Here is a 17,878-nt window from a genome sequence, read left to right on the forward strand (position 1 = left end):
CCATCATACGTTATTATAATTTTTTTTTCAGGCATGAAACTTGGTTTCAGCTATTATAGTCATGAAGAGAAGTATTTCCCAGGATCTCCTCTACATGGAGAAGCCACATTTATAATTATTTTTAACTAGTCTTTCTCTCTTTGGGGAAATTTTACCCACCCTCACCTCCCACACACAACATTTTTCCTTTCAAGCCAAAAATATGCAATGAGAAAAGTATCAACTCTTCAAAAAATGGTTCTGGGAAAAGTGGATAGTCATAAGCAAAAGTATAAAGTTGGGCCCCTGTCTTACACTATACACAAAAGCCAACTCAGTCTAAGGAGTTGCATAAAAAATTTAATAAATGAATAAATAAATAAAGAGTGGCTTATAAGACTGGAGACTATAAAACTTGTGGGAGAAAACATGTGGGTAAGGTTCTTCACATTGGTCTTGATATGGGTTATTTTGGATTTAACACCAAAATCAAAGGCAACAAAAGCAAAATAACCAAGTGAAACTTATGCCTGGCAAAGAAAACCACTACCAAAAGGAAAATGTAATAACCTATGAAATAGGTGAAAATATTTGCAAACTATATATCTGACAAGGGACTAATATTTAGAATATAAAAGGAACCCATACAAGTAAATAACAACAAAATCCCCAAACAACCCACTTAAAAAGTGAGCAAAACACCTGAATAGAAATATTTCCAAAGACGACACATAAAACGGGGCAATGGGTACATGAAGAAGTACTCAACATCACTAATCATCAGAGAAATGCAAATCAAAACCACAATGAGATGTCACCTTATATCTGTTAGGATATATATTATCCAAAAGACAAGAGATAACAGATGCTGGAGAAAATGTGGAGAAAAGAGAATCCTTGAGCCCTGTTGCTGGGAAGATAAACTGGTATATCCATCACAGAAAATAATATGAAGTTTCCTCAAGATATTAAAAACAGAACTGCCATAGGATCCAGCAATCCCTATTTTGGGCCCATATGCAAAGAGAATGAAATCACTATCTTAGAGAGATATCTGTACTCCCATGTTTACTGCAGTATTATTCATAATAGTCAAGGTATAAATAGCCTAAGTATCTATTAGTGGCTGAAGGAATTAAAATGTGATAGAGATGATAGATAGACACATAGATATGATGCATAGAGAGATAGGTATGTAGATAAACTGACTATAAAAAAGGAAGGAAGCCCTGTTATTTGTAAAACAAACAAACAAAACAACAACAACAACAACAACAACAACATGGGTGAAACTGGAGGGCATTATGCTAGGTGAAATATGCCATATAGAGAAAGGCAAATATTGCATGGTATCACTTATTTGTGGAATCTTAAAAAAAAAAAAAAAAATCAAATTCACAGAAGCAGAATGGTAGAATGGTGGTTGCCAGGGTCTGGAAAGTGGAAGAAGAACTAAGGAGAAGATGATGTAAGAGTCAGTTATAAAATTAACAAATTCTGAGGATATAATGTATGATACAGTAACTAAAGCTGGAAATACTATCTTGTACAACTGAAATTTACTAGGAGAGTAGAATTTGTGTTTCTACCAAACAAACAAAGAAAGGTAAATATGTGCAGTGATGAAGTGATGGGCCTCTTCATTAACTCAATGATGAGAATCCTTTTACAGTGTGTACATATAACAAATCATTGTGTTTACACTTAAAATATATCCCAATTTCATTTTCAGTTATATTTTAAGAAATACGAATAAATAGATAGTAACTTTCTTTTAGATCAATAAAGAGCTGACAGTAGGCATTCTAAAATGTAAGTGCTTCCAATATTGAAAGTTGGGAAAACATATAAGTTTTAAATTGCTTAAATGACATAACTAACCTATTCAGTCAGTGTGTTCATCTTGACTTTAATTTAGGTAGCAGGGTCATGCTCATATCCCAACTTACTGAGTGAGGATGCTTGATAACTAGTGAAGTTAAATATTCACATGGTTTTCATTCCTACTTGGTAGTTTGAAAGCTTTCCTTTAGAAGTCAGAACATGTGATACACAATATGGCATGCGTCTATGTTTTTTGAACTCTAAGTATCCACTTAGGATTGAAGTATAGTCAGGAAATAATCACACTGTCAAACATCTGCACCCTTGTTTTTTAAGTGTTACATCTTCTTATTTCAGATTTTTTGATGACTTTAACTTTTATTTGGATTATTATTCTCCATGATAAATATCACATATTGTAAATTAGATAGACTTAAATAGTAAGAGTTTAAAGAAACTGAAATCACCTGGATATTCACTAGATTTTCTAGGGTAGGCTATGTTTTTATATGCTTATGTATTTCTTTTATGTCTTTCAGAGTATCCATGGTAGAGAGAAATGTCAAAAGTCTTGATTTTGCATACATCAACTTGTATATAACAATAACATTACATTTAGTCTTTTCTCTAATGAAATAATGCTCTTCATAACTATAAGATTTATATATGCCAAATTAGTATAGAAAACTTTAAACACATGACAAAGTAGCTGCTTGAAAGAGGGTTCAAATGCATATGACTTCATTTAATTCCAAAGAAGGAATTATCACTTTAGTAAGAGGGAAAGCATTTGACATTTTTCTAGTCATGATTCTTTCATGTTAACCCTTAATTTTTTATCCCTGTATTTGTACTAATAATTGTTGTGCCCAAGATTGCGAATCCTAGAAACCACCAACGAGCCGACACCGATGCAAACACACGAGGGTTTATTTACAAGCTCGAGCTTGGGTCCAAGTATACCCGACACAGCAGAGCAGGGACTTGGACCTCGAAGTGGGTTACAGCTGGGTTTTTTATAGGCTGGTCTAGGGGATTTTCAGAAGGGATGGAAGAATTTCTCAAGTTCTGTTTACATTCTGATGTGGGGCTTTCAAGGGCATTGAGCTCTGTTCTCATTCTGAGACTTTCTACCATGGGCGTGGGCTCTGTTGTCTTTCTGATATGGGATTACCTGCCGAGGACATTCTGCAGTCTTTCCCATAAAGTTCAGCTCTTATTCACAGGGGCCTAAGATGGCTGTACTTGTGCTAATGCTAAATTTTAGGTGGGATGGCCTTAATTTTTCTCGGCCTCCACAAAATCAGAATGGTAAAATGACTTAGTTGAAGAGGCAGAAATGTAATTAGGACATCTTTCATTCTGTCTATATTCAGAAACTTTAAAGTTTTAGCAGCTCTATTGAGAGGTCCATAACATCATTCCCAACTGACAGATTTGTACTTCTGTCTACATGATGCTTATTCATATGGTATCCAGATGATTTCAAAAAATTCTAAGAGGTCTTAAAAAGTAACAAGATGAGACAATACAACACTTCAAGAGGGATCATCTTTTTTTTATATTGCCAAAAGAGGGAGAAGGGAGACAGAAAGAGGGGCATGGAGAGAAGCCATGCTATTGCTGACATAAAATAAATTGTATGACAAAAATCACAGATTCTTTTTTTTTTTTTTAAAGATTTTATTTATTTATTCATGAGACACACAGAGAGGCAGAGACATAGGCAGAAGGAGAAGCAGACTCTGCAGGGAAGCTGATGCAGGACTCGATCCCAGGATCCTGAGATCACGATCTGAGCCAAAGGCAGACACTCAACCACTAAGCCACCCAGGTGTCTCTAATCACAGATTCTGTATTAAAGCCTTGACATATAAATGGCAATTCCTTGCTTCTCTTAAAAATTGTCTTCATTCTTCCTACATATTTCACTATAAACATTCACTTATACACTCAGTGCTATCCGAATTTGAAACCAATTCTAACCTCAGAAAGCAGTATATGTTGTCTCTTTAAAACTTTAACTCATTCTCAAGCTATTGTTATTTATGCTTTCAGTTTCTCATCCAAAATCTTTGTCTAAATTCCAACCTTTTCTGACTATGGAATTCAATGGGGTTCCTTATCTAAGTTGATTATCTCTGATCTGGATTCAGTTGATCTATTTATTATATCCTTTCCTTGCTGTAGTTGAATTTCTTGGCTTGATCTATATTGCTGTTTTCTTTTGTCTTTTCTTTTCTTTTTTCTCTTTTCTTTTCTTTTCTTTTCTTTTCTTTTCTTTCTTTTCTTTTCTCTTCTCTTCTCTTTTCTTTCTTTTCTTTTTTCTTTCTTTCCTTTTCTTTCTTTCTTTTCTTCTTTTCTTTTCCTGTTTCTTTTAGAGAGGAAGAGAAGGAGGGAAGGCAGAGGAAAGGGGAGAGTAAGAATCTAAAGCAGGCTCCGCACCCAGTGGGGAGCCCAACCTGGAGCTGGATCTCACAACTGTGAAATCATGACCTGAGCTAAAATCATGAGCTGGATGCTTAATCGACTGAGCCACTCAGGTGTCCCTATATTACTGTTTTCAATATTTGAATTTTCTTTTGACCAGATCAATCACTAATTTATATTTACCTCATTTTGATGTAAATTCTTTAGATTTGAGCTCTACCTCTTTGCCATATCATTCCTTTCATGATTACTATCATCAAGCAAAATTCGAAGTAACATCTGGCTTTCCTCCATGGCTAATCTATTTTTCTCTAATTTTCTTATCATTTTTAATATGAAGGTGCAACATAGTCATCAGTTTTTTATAACAATACGAAGTTAGCAAATTCTACATATTGCCTCTTCATCCATTCCCCAATTCCCTTATACCCATACATAAAGAACCAATGCACTTAATGTAATTATAATTTTATAATATTATTTCATTCACACAATTTCAGGTGAAAACTCCCTTCATTTTATTCCCTTGTAAAAAGTAAGTTACTTAAATAAACTATTCATTGCTAAATATATAAATTATGTGATAAATTGCCAATGGAAAAATTAATTTCTTCTCAAGAGCCTAGATGAGATAATTTGATCATGTATATTCAAAGCACTAAAAATATACCTGTATAGAAGGAAGTTAAAACATGTGTACTATTTCTTTGAATTCTTATTATGTAACTTCACTATGCTTATAAGTAGGCCAGTCAATTAGCATTTTAAATTATATATTTATATAATTTTTCAAGTCAGTAAGATTAAATAACTCTCCCTTATATGCTAATATATTCAAAATGAATCTCTTCTATTGAAACTTTAATATATGTCAAATTATTTCAGCATGTTTTTGTAATTCAGTGTGGATAAACTGATAAAATGAATATACAAGTTGAAGATGCCAAACCCAAGGGTGACAGAAAAGATATTTTTTAAAAAGTTGTGATTTAATTAAATTTTCATTCAGTACAATACTTATGATAACATGTTTATTGCTCATTCCATGTCCTGCTGTGCAATGAGACACCAGAGACAGTAAATATGGAATTAAATGCCAATAGGTTGCAGCTTTGTAAACACATAAAACGCAAAATGGCATAAAAGCTCTTGAGTCCTGCTGATTCCTAATTGTCGTCTGTGGCATGCTTTATTCTACATTGCTTTAAAGTAGCTGATATTACATTAAACCCTAAATACCTTGTACCTAAGAACAACAATTTTTTTTAATTTTGAGATTCTTAGAAATTATGATTTTTTACACATGGTTAATAAAATTTATGCCCAATAATTACTTTCAAATGCCAAAGTTTTTGAAAGCCCTTTATATGGATGGGAAATGGTAGGAAAATGTACACTAGCAAACCTTTATTACTTTCTTGAAGCACTTCCATTTTTATTAGCAACTGTTTTTTAAAAATCAAAAAGTTCCATCATTTCTATAAATTATATTTCTCTTATTTTCACTTTATTTAGCCTTACTATTAATCAGGAAAGATACATGCTGGTTTAAAAAAAAAAATATTTTGTGACATGAAGTTAAATATAAACTCAAGTACTTTTATGACTTTATTTTTTTCTCCTGAAAATGCAAACATCCTTGGGGCTACAGATAAATTGGCTCTCATGGTAAACAGTCAACACTAAATCCCAGAGAAAAAAATATGTTTAATTTGAATAAAACAAACTCAGTCCTATCAAGATATCATATTCTAAACTCCATTCCACATTCCTTTCCTTTGAGAAAGGAACTTCATCCCTGAACTTCTTAGCTATAAATATACAAGCATTTTTGAGTAGCTTTAGTTTGCTTTTGCTGTGCTCTCAGTTTCCCCTGGAATAACATCTACCTTCTGTCCCGAGTATACAGCAGATCATTTCCCTGTGGAAGCCTTTATGCACTGGGTAATCTTCAGCAACCTCTCAAGAGTTCACTGTTGTCTGTAGACAGCTGGTGCATCTGTAGAAGAGGCAGCCTGATAAAGTGGATGGTGCATGGACATCCTGAAATATTACCCTCGGACTAAAGGTTGGCTCCTCAATTTACAGTTTTATTTTTTAACAGCTTTATTGAGATATAATTCACATACCGTATAGTTCATCCATTTAAAGTGTACAATTTAAAGTGTTTTTAGTATGTTTACAAAGTAGGACACCATAACAATTAACTTTAATACATTTCCTCGTCCCTCCCAAAACTCCTTGCCCATTAGCAGTTAATCTCCATTCCCTGCTCCAACATATTTAGCCTTAGTTACTCATCAACTTTTGTGTAGATTGGTTTTGAGGAAGTCATTTTTAACTTCATGAAGATAAAAACAGAAGAGAGCTTTCCGGTTTTTATTTACAAAGAAGAATACATTCTTCCCTTTCTTTCATGTGCCATAATCATTTAAAAATAACCTGTAAATATGTCATTTTGTCATATATAATATGAATGGTATCTTAGTACCATAGCAATTCATCCAGCTTCTTATCTGTAAAATTGGAGTGCAGATGGATGAGAGTTAGCTAATGATTGCCTTACTGATTTAATGGAAACAGGCTAATATAGACCTTGAGTGAGTATTTCTTGAGCAATAGACTTTTTGAAGGAAGATTTAAACATCAGAAGTTTAATAATATTTTTGCTTCTTCCCAATTCTATCGAGAAGTACTTACAAAAACAGTCTTACCCAGATGTGAAATTTAAAGTTGAACAATTTTCTTTTATTACCAGACTTCTGTGCCTTTGACCATTTACTTCTCTTGTAACTTAATGGGTGGAAAGACTTTATGGTTAACCTGTATTTTAGGTGTGTGTAGGGGGATGACACACATCTATCAAAGCAATAAAGGTTTGTTTTTAAAAAAATTATACATATAGTTTTTATATCCTGCTAGAGCAGCCTCATTGAAACCGCCATTTACAGTTGATGTTGCTTCATTTGAAAAAAAAGAAGAAGGAGATGACTTTGTCAACTCTGGAAATTCCAAGTTAACTGGGCTTCCAGGTAACTTATATTGTTGGACATGGGCAGAGAGTACAATCCCTTTAAAGGTATCTTTTCTTGCTTCTCCTATGCACAGTAGCTAGCTCAGTACGAACCCACCTCTTTCTTGCAAAACTCGAAAAACAGCTGCCAATACACTACAATGAACTGAATGTTTCCTATAATTTTTCTTGGTGTTACAGTATCAGATAATGGTTGCATTTCACTCCAAAGCACAACTGGTAACCAAATAGTCTAGCCAACAGTTTAACCAAATATTTTACCATCTTATAATGCCCCATTATGACATGAGTCATCCACTTTTCAGCCTAAGGTATCTTTAGTTTTTATTATTTGCTCTCCAATCACCCTAAGAAGGCAGTGAAATACTTTTTTTTTTTATTCTGCCATTTATAATACTTAAAAATGATTGAGATTTTAGGTGGAGGAGATCAAAAGTTTATTTCTAACATGTTCATTCTGAGATACATATGAGACTTCTAACATTAGCAATGTCATGAAGGCAACTGGATATATGAGCCTAAAAACAGGAAAAAAGGCATAAGCCAAAATGAAAATTTTGTGAGTCATTAGCATTCAAAATATGCAACTTAAAGCCAAGAGACCAATAGACTAAACTTTGGATAAGTTTTTAAATAAGGAACATTGGATAATAGAACATAATCAAAATTGGATGGAATTCCACTAGAAAACTCTAAAAAAAACAAAAACAAAACAAAAACAACAACAAAAAACTCATAAGAATCCAGGAAAATTGAGAGGATGAGAAAACTATGCCTATCAGCATAGTGAACACTTTGGGTGTATACCTTTTAGTAACTATAGTACAAAAAAGAATTACAACAACCAAAATATGATGGCATATTTGAGTCACATAATTAACATTCTTATCCTAATGAAAGTATTTAGAATTCTGGTTCTAACAATTAGAGAATACACATTCTTCAGGGATTCATGAAACACGTTTAGCCATAGAAAAGTCTTCAAAATATTTTAAAATCTCAATATCATATAGACTCTTTGAACACATGCAAATAAAATAGAGAAAAGTAATAATCAATCTTTTTATGGTTATTTTCTTAGGCAATAGGAGATCTGAAACACACTTACAAAAGAAATCCCAGATCATTAATTCCCTCATTCCATAAATCTTGTATCTTAAACATCCTATATGTATGAAAAGAAAAAAATAAAACAGGGCTTCTTGCTAATTATATCATATGTAAATTGTAATCAGCAATTATCAGTCAACATTTTCTTATTAAAGTATGATAAATGTATTTAATTTCTAAAATCCTCTTCACACTTTTTAACCCTGTAATGCTATCTGTTTTTATTACATTTAAGTGATGTGTATAAGAAGTCAATATAGGAAAGGAGGACTTTTACCAAGTACACTTTACATACAGAAAATCACACTTATTTCTTCAAGTACAATAGCAGTGGAATGAAAAAAAATTCATTTCTTGTCTTGAAGGAGTGATTGTGTGCTCTAGAAAAGTAAGTATGAACACATTTATAAAAATAGGTTCAAAGGGTATTCCCCTCCCCTCAGTCAGTTCATTTACTTTAGCAAGGATATTAACATCACTGTTTTCTCTAGTCCTTGGAAATAAATCATGTACAAGTATCGTACTAGATTTGCAGTATCTTTTGCTGTTTTCTAAGAAAAAGATCACCTTAGCTTAATTATTTGAAATTGTAATTCTTTTTATCTTATTCTTAATACTTTACTATTTCATACTTGACCCATTCTAAGAAAATAGATTGATAGCAAATGTTTACCAAATATGAACAATTTTTCTAGAATCACATGTAAAGTATTTTTTGAAAGGCAAATAAGAATCTGGTTTATTGGAGAACAAAGATTTGAAATACATATAGTCACTGTGAAACAGGTGCCCAATGCATTAACACAGTCTCTGTTAATTGGAATTCCAAATGGACATTTGCTTAGAAAAAAAAAAAAAAAAAACAGACCTAGATAAGTGGATAAATTCTGGTCAGTTTTATAAATTTTTAAGTCTTCATGAAGTTATTGACAAATAATACGGTGTTAAGATAAATTTCAGTGAAAGGTTTGAAATGTTTAAAGCGGGTGGGAATGTTTAAAGAGTGTGGATAGAGGCAAGATCAGAAAATAATTAACAAACCACCTTATGAAAGAAATTGCCTTCTAAACTCCATATGTGCCATTAGTAATGACTTGCCTTTAGTGTCAGAGATACTGTGAGGTAAAGGCATGGAATGGGGAGACAATGCAGTAAGGTATAGGCGGCAGTCAGAATTTGGAGGGTTCTGCAGGCTGAGCTTAGAAATGTAAATAGTGTCCTATGATCAACAAGTTCCCTCAGAAAGTTGGTGAGCAGCAGTGAGGCTGTGACAGGCAGTAATAATGATGTGAGGACTAAGTGGGTGATAACAAGGATTTAAAAGACAGGAAATCTAATGAAGGAGATTTGAGATAGCTTCGCCATATGAGTGTCTAGAAATAATAGCTCGGGTCTCCTGGGTGTGGCTCAGTCCCATCGATTAAGCGCCGGCTTGATTTCAGCTCAAGTCATGATCTCAGGATCCTGAGATTCCAGCCCCATGTCTGACTAGATCTCAGGATTGTGAGATTGAACCGCACCGCCCCCCCCCACCTTGTGCTCTGTGCTCAGCAAGGCCTCTGCTTGGGTTTCTCTCCCACTCCCTCTGCCCCTCTCCTCTACCCCTGCATGTTCTCTCTTTCTCTCTAATATCAATAAATAAATCTTTTAAAAAAATAAATAATGATAACAGAAAGAAAGAGAAACAAGATAATGTGTTAGATATATTAAATAAGTGAGAGATCCCTGGGTGGCTCAGTGGTTTGGCTCCTGCCTTTGGCCCGGGGCGTGATCCTGGAGTCCCGGGATCGAGTCCCGCATCAGGCTCCCTGCAATGGAGCCTGCTTCTCCCTCTGCCTGTGTCTCTGCCTCTCTCTGTGTGTCTATCATGAATAAATAAATAAAATCTTTAAAAAAAAAAGAAGTGAGAGAACAGGAATTGCCAATTTACTATACATGCATTTTCATCTAATTGAGTTCATGAGAAGCACAGCCACTTTTCATGGTCAGGGCTGTGATCTGAGAGTCAGACTCCAATATTAAGTCCTATTGCCACCCTATTTTTTTTGGCAAGTGACCTAGCATCTTTGTTCCTCAATTTCCTTTTCTGTAAAATGGGTATAACAGGAGTATTTCTTGATAGAATTTTTTGTGAGATAAACAAAATACTATTTTAAAGCATTAAGAAAGTTCATATCTCATGGTAACCACTCAAAAGTGCTAGTAATTATTATTGGTAACAGTACTTATAACTTTATAGCAGTAATACATAATGTGTTTATCACATCATACTAATCCTTAAGATACAGATATAAATAGATCCTCTTTCATTTCACTTTCACTTACCCAAATCTGCTTCCCTTCTGTTAGTTATGCCTCTCCATTTAATATCTAGTGATTTTTTTAATGTTCTAAAACATTAATATGAAGTTATCTTTACACAAAAATTTGAAAAACTGCTTTTAAAACCATACAAATGGTGTCTACACAGCTTAAATTTAGTTTGGCAAGTTGTAAGTAAAAAGCATGGAAAATTAATAAGAAATTAATACAAAAAGTAATATATTTAGTACAGACCTCTTATAAAACAAACATATAAACTAATCATGATGCTTTACCTATTTTGCTCAAATAAGTAATAGTAAATGATCAGTATGAACAATAAAAAGAAGATTGCTACTCACTGTAACATTTGAAATATAGCAAAACTCTTAAGAAGTATACTCGGGGGCATAGGTACAGAATTCATTAGTTTTCTTTTTCAGGAGAAACAGTATTCCTCAAAGTTACTCTTCTGCCCTATTTCTAAGTACAATCAAAGTGGATCCCCAGACTTCCATAGTGAACTACATCTCCTACTCTTGCAAAGCACAATGACAGCCAGTCCTACAGGATCAACTCTGTTAGGATCATGTGGAGTGGTGATATTGTGTTTTCCTTTCTTTGAATGCAAATCCTCAGGTCTTAATTCAGACTTAAATCAGTTTTAACAATTGTCTGAGGCAATGCTGAAAAGAAGGTCATAAGGAAAACAATGTTTCATGGGAAAAATGGGTTAGGGATTAAGGGCATTCTAAAACTGAAGACTCAGAACACTTTAGCTTCTATAGATAGAAAGAGCAAAAAACAATATTTACCTATGTGTTTAAGGAGAAAAGAATCACTTTCTTTTTGAAAGGATTATTTATTACAGTTTTACGGCTCCTGTGATGTACTGAATGCTTGACATTGTTATAGAAAATCAATTGGATTCAATCTGAGAAAGTTGTGTTATATGCATTCAAACCTGACAGTCGCATAAATCAGTATTTTTTGAGAAAAAAAAGCCAACCCAAAATAAAATGAAATTCATTTGTTTACTTTCTTAAGCCAGATGTGATTGCTACTTTATTTTTCTTTAGAAGGGATTACAATACAAATTGACTTTGAACTGCCCGGTAAAGTTGAGCAGTGGAGGATATCTCTTTACAAAAATCTGATTAGTAACAAAAAAACAAACAAACAAAAAAAAACAAAAAAACAAAAAAAACAAAAAATCTGATTAGAAAACATGTTTTAAAAGCATTTGCATCTTGTTTAGAGAACAAGAAAGGTGGAAGATTTTTTCCTTTCCTAGAAAAAAAACTTTTAAAGAACAAAGTATTTAATAAAGTATTTTAAAAACATTAACTGGTAATTCATAATTAAAAATAATTACTTTTGACATCCTCATTAGTATTATAGTTGAAAATGTTGAAATTGGATAGATATTGTTGAGTGCCAAACGGATTTTAAGATTCAAAATCACACTTTAATCACTGCATTGTCCTTGAAGTTTTTTGTTGTGTTTTTTTTTTTTTTAAAGATTTTATTTATTTATGAGAGACAGAGAGAGGCAGAGACACAGGCAGAGGGAGAAGCAGGCTCCATGCAGGGAGCCTGACATGGGACTCGATCCCAGGACTCCGGGACCTCACCTTCAGCACCGGGCTGAAGGTGGTGCTAAACCACTGAGCCATCCAGGCTGCCCAGTCCTTGAAGTTTTATACATGTAGGTACTTAGAAGTTATATTTCTGACCATTACATATTTAGTTCAACCCAAGCAGGACTTGGGAATCTCTCCCTGATGACAGCCTGTAGTCCAAGGATCAACTCTATCAGTATAATCAGGGATTGAAATATTTTTGTTTTGTTTTGTTTTTCGTGCAAAACCGTGGGCCTGTCTCACATTTAAATAGGATTATCTGAATGTGCACCACAGATGTATGAATTAACAAGTTTCTCAAGTGGTTTTCATGTTCACTAAAGATTGAGAACCACAGTTGCATACATTTATATACACTTGTTTTCTTGCTTCTTCATCTCTCTGCACTTAACCTATCCTTCAAGAGAGATTTCAATTTCCAGTCTCCTCAAAGAATTGTCTCTGACAATCTCAGCCAAGACTGCTCTCTTTCCTGACTGTAGTCAACTTGTAATTTTTATCATTTATTATGTAGGCAAATAAATAGTCTGAGAATTTATACTTAACAAGATAAAAACATAGGTTGTAGATATTTGATTAGTGTTAGACAATAGTGTAAATAAGATAAGGACTGGTGAGTGACTATTATAATGACTTATAATAAATAGGTGCCTAGAATGAATACTGTCAAGCATTATAATGAGAAAAAAATGGTGATACTTTATGGTCAATAAAAAAGGGATTTGGTAGAGGCATAAGCATAGATCAGGCTTTCAGATAATTACTTTGCATAAGGTCACTGGTATTACCGTATCCAAGTGCCTTTCCTATGGCATATACCTTGCTCCACTCTTATAAGAAAGTGTCAGGTAAACAAAAAATAAATTAATTTTAAGATAGGTACTGTGAGAATTGTCAAGCCTTATGTATTAAGCCCCATCGCATATTTTCAATGTAAATATATAAGTATTACATTATAGGAATATTGACAAATCAGCAGTTAAATTATTTAAAGGCAATGCAGGTTTGATGTAACTAATTTGCAAAAAATGCTGGATGTTACCTTGGCCAAATGTCATTCAGGGTTCATGCCACTCTCTAATTTCATAAAGAAAATTTGGCAAGTGAACAAAAAATACATTAAAAAGACAAAGTTAGGGAGTGCCTGGGTCCAATAAGGGTCTGCCTTCAGCTCAGGTCATGAACCCAGGATCCTGGGATGGAGCCCCGTGAAGGGCTTCCTGATTGTGTGCAGTCTGCTTCTCTCTCTCTCTCCTCTCTGTTTCTGCTCTCTCACTCTCTCTCTCTCAAATAAATAAGTAAAATCTTAAAAAAGGAAAGACAAAATTATGCCACCACACAATATATTTCAAAATTATAATAAGAGATATTATGTTTTAGGGATAGTGATTAATAGACAAGTCAATTATGTAGATATAATGTAAACCTTGTTATTTAAAATCAATCTTTCAAAAAAATATCATTTAAACTTTTAAAAGGAACTTTGAAAAGCTATAGTCCGTGTCATAAAAAAGCATTATAGTTAAAATATAACCAATTGTGTTTTCTAGAAACATTTCATTTTGTTCAGCCTAAAATAAAGTTTAAAAAATTAAATAAAACATAATATTGTACAGCTGGCTCATTTCACTTGTGCCCTTCAATTGATATGGTGTGAGGTTAAGAGCTAGAGCTTCAGAGACAAAACCCTTGGTTCAAATCTGAGCCTGGTCACTTTCTGGCTGTGTGATTCTGTGCAACTTCCTTAACCTCTCTGTGCATTACCATTACCATCTGCAAAATTGCTAATAAAATAGCACTTTCCTCAAAGCTGTCAGGAGTATTAAAAAGCAGTGAATATAAAGAAAGTAGTCTAACCTAGTAAAATGGAATTAATTACATTTATTGTTATTACACACAGAAAATAAATGGGCTAACATCTAACTGTATACAAAATCAAAAGGGTAGCTATAAGTAGTATTTTTTAAGGTTGTCTAGCTAATATCAATTAGTGAAAACGGGAATGAATAGAAATTCATTCATATCAGGAAATCTTGAGGGCAATAGCTTGAACTTGCTGTTATATTTATATCACCTGTCTTAAGGTAAAATAACCAGATAAAGCCAAGTTTGTTTGTTTTTTTTAATGAACAGATATGTCTTCAAGGTTTACACTCTCAAATATCTTTTTTTTCTTTTTAGCACACATTTTATATATATATATAATTTTATATATATTTAGCACACACTTTATATATATATATATATATATAATTTCTAGGAACATTGTAGGAAATATCTGATTAAAACTCAGAATTTTGCTGAAATCATCTATGATTATTATTATCACTAATTTATTTATTTATTTATTTTTTTAATTTTTATTTATTTATGATAGTCACAGAGAGAGAGAGAGAAAGAGAGGCAGAGACATAGGCAGAGGGAGAAGCAGGCTCCATGCACCAGGAGCCTGATGTGGGATTCGATCCCGGGTCTCCAGGATCGCGCCCTGGGCCAAAGGCAGGCGCCAAACCGCTGCGCCACCCAGGGATCCCTATTATCACTAATTTAAAGTTTACCAAATGTCTACCACTTTTCTAAGAGCTTTATCCATGCTAGCTTATTAAATCAACAGTCTGAAAAGGAAGATATCTCCATCTTAGCAATGAGAATACTGAACCTCAGAAATCTTAGGAACTCTATTGAAGGCCACATAACCTAGTGGCTGAGATAGCTTTGGAATCAAGGATCCCTGACTTCGATGCCCTGTTCATGTGTACACACCAGACATATTTAACAGCAGGGGAAGGAAAGCAGTCTGTATTTTGTCATTAGTTGTTCATTTATCTACTATCACTGACAATTTTTTAGATTTATATATATGAAGAACTATTTTGAATGGATATATCCAAATGATTGATAAATATCTAATAGCATATAGGCAAACTGTACCATACATGTTCTGTTTTTTTCCTTTGTAAAATTAGAGACTATTTGCCAAATGTTGAGAATAGGTTCAATGGGGCAATTTTTAGCTTCATGAGGAAAGTTAAACATTTTATTTCACTTTATCTTATTGTATTCCAGGAAATGGCAATAGAGCTTTTTCTCTTTTCCTTCTAGGTATTTTTTCCCCATTACTTAGCCTTCTATAATATACTATGGAAAAATTAAATAAAGACAGAATTCTAGCTGCTCCATCAAAAATAGCTTCAATGAGAGTGATGCTAACAGTAAGGTTGTGAAAATCAAAAAGTGGAAAACATTACCTCAATTTCCATAGGTATTCATGTTGAGACCCTAAAATGGACTTCAGATAAGGTCAAAATCCCATCATGTTAAGAAAGAAATATTTACAGACTTTGGTAAATTTTTAACCTATAAAATAATTCCTCAAATCCCTTTTATGATGTGGAATAGAATCCATATGTAATAGTCATGGGACATTTATTAAGTCATTAATTTTCATCTAATGATGAGTATATTATAAACTCATACAATATATATGATGGCACAAACCAGAAAATCCTATACTATACTACACTACACTATACTGTACTACACTATAGAGCTTGTGAAAAATCAATGTACTTATATCTTCTTTTTTTTTCTCTCAATATAGAGTGGAACACTTGTGAATCCCCATGGAAGCAAGGTCAACCACAAAATGTACAAAGACCCTTTTTTTTCATTAGGCATAACAAAATGCAATTTTACCTTTTTAATGTTAGTCTGAGAATGCCATGACTCCTAGGAAACTGTACTTGCAAAGCATCAGCTCACCAATCATTAGCCTCTGTAACTGTCAGCCATAGATACTCAACAGGCCTGCAGTTTTATGTGGCAAAAAGGTTAATACTGAATCCTTAGGTGAAATTTAAAATTTTTCTTGATCTTTGAAAGCCATGGGGAAACTAATAAAGGTACAGCATAGAATTTTGACTTACTTCAACCTTATGATAAACGGATTGATAGTTGAAATGTCTGGTGACTAAAAACTAATGCACATATCATATATACAATATTGTGGCACAATATGTATGGTAGGTAAAAATGATAAAATACAATGTTTTAAAGAAACAGCCACATGATTTCTTTTCTGCTCTCATTTATCTCTCTCAAAGTTTGTTTTGATAAGTTTGCTGGAGTACCAACAATTCATAAAAGTATCAACATGTACATTTCCAGCAGTTCATTAAGAATGAAATTATAAAAATTAAATATTTTCCAATTTGATTTATGAGTTTAAGAAATTCTAAAAAAAAAAAAAAAAGAAAAGAAACTCTTACTTGGGGACGTCTGTATGGTTCAGTGGTTGAGTGTCTGCCTTTGGTTCAGGTCATGATCCCAGGGTCCTGGGATTGAGTGCTGAATGGGGATCCCTGCAGGGAGTCTGCTTCTCCCTCTGCCTATGTCTCTGCCTCTCTCTCCATGTCTCTCATGAATAAATAAATAAAATCTCAAAAAAAAAAAAAACCAACAACAACAACTCTTCTACTTGAATCCATGTTTTCCTGCATTTAAAGGAAGGAAGAAGAAATAAGGAGCAAAAACACTCAAGCATGACAAATTAAACATTTCCCACCATACCTATGTAGGTCCTATATTTGCATTAATGTGCTACATATCTTTTTAAAATAAAAATGGTAAATAATAGTCATGTCTAAATGGTCAAATATTTAATCATTCAATAATGTCCTTAATTCTTTTCACAAAAGCAAGTAGATTTTGGCACTTGATTTGTTTATTGCTACTCAATATTAACCAGCACAGTGTTGAAAAATTTGAATGACTTCTTCTTCTTCTTCTTCTTCTTCTTCTTCTTCTTCTTCTTCTTCTTCTTCTTTCTTCTTCACATAATTATTTTCTAAAATATGGTTAACAATTTTTTATTTTAGGATTTTTAATAATGTTCACATGTATTTTTAATTGAGAAATTAAATATGTGTAAAATTTTGCCTAATGCCCAATCAAACAAAATGGTGAGATAAATAACAAAACTGAAGAACAAGACTTTTATTGTAAGCTATGTAGCATATTAATACTTTGCAAGTTTTTAGGTGGATTCCATTTCCTGATTCCACATGTAAGAGGCTTAGAAGTTGTCACTCTGTCAGAACAACAAGTAAAAAGTTAAACTGACTGAAAAAATGCACAACCCTTTTTGGATGCACAGAAGAGATGAGGACACAGGGAAAACTACTTTTCCTAAGGTTAGAGAGACAAATAGGTATACAGGGAGTCATGACTTAACCACAAGCAGGAACCACTACAGGAACCTGTACTAGCATAGGAAAATCTGAACAGTAACTGATGAATTGCTAGAGGTTCAGGGTGAACATGTCTGAAATTGCATGGTACATGCAATTTTCATCCAGGAGGATGAAAAGGGCAAAAAACAATTAGAAGAGACAGAGCAAGCATCAGAACAAGACAGGACAGAGATGTTGGGTTATCAGACTAGAAATTTAAAATCTATCTGGTTAATATGGTAAGGCCTACAATGCATAAAGTAGGCAGCATCCAAGAACAGATGGGCAATACAATCAGAGAGATGGATATCCTAAGAAAGAACCAA

The 17,878-nt window shown here is 33.4% G+C and overlaps 1 long non-coding RNA gene across 1 annotated transcript; it reads left to right on the top strand.

The window, feature by feature from the left end:
• Positions 1–7,153: 7,153 nt before the first annotated feature.
• LOC144287540 (uncharacterized) lies at positions 7,154–16,301 on the top strand. Its single transcript, XR_013355324.1, has 3 exons — positions 7,154–7,265; positions 8,613–8,765; positions 15,923–16,301. It is a non-coding gene; the product is annotated as an uncharacterized LOC144287540 (long non-coding RNA).
• Positions 16,302–17,878: the final 1,577 nt, after the last annotated feature.

Source organism: Canis aureus, chromosome 17 (genome assembly GCF_053574225.1).
Source record: "Canis aureus isolate CA01 chromosome 17, VMU_Caureus_v.1.0, whole genome shotgun sequence".
Classification (NCBI taxonomy): domain Eukaryota; kingdom Metazoa; phylum Chordata; class Mammalia; order Carnivora; family Canidae; genus Canis; species Canis aureus.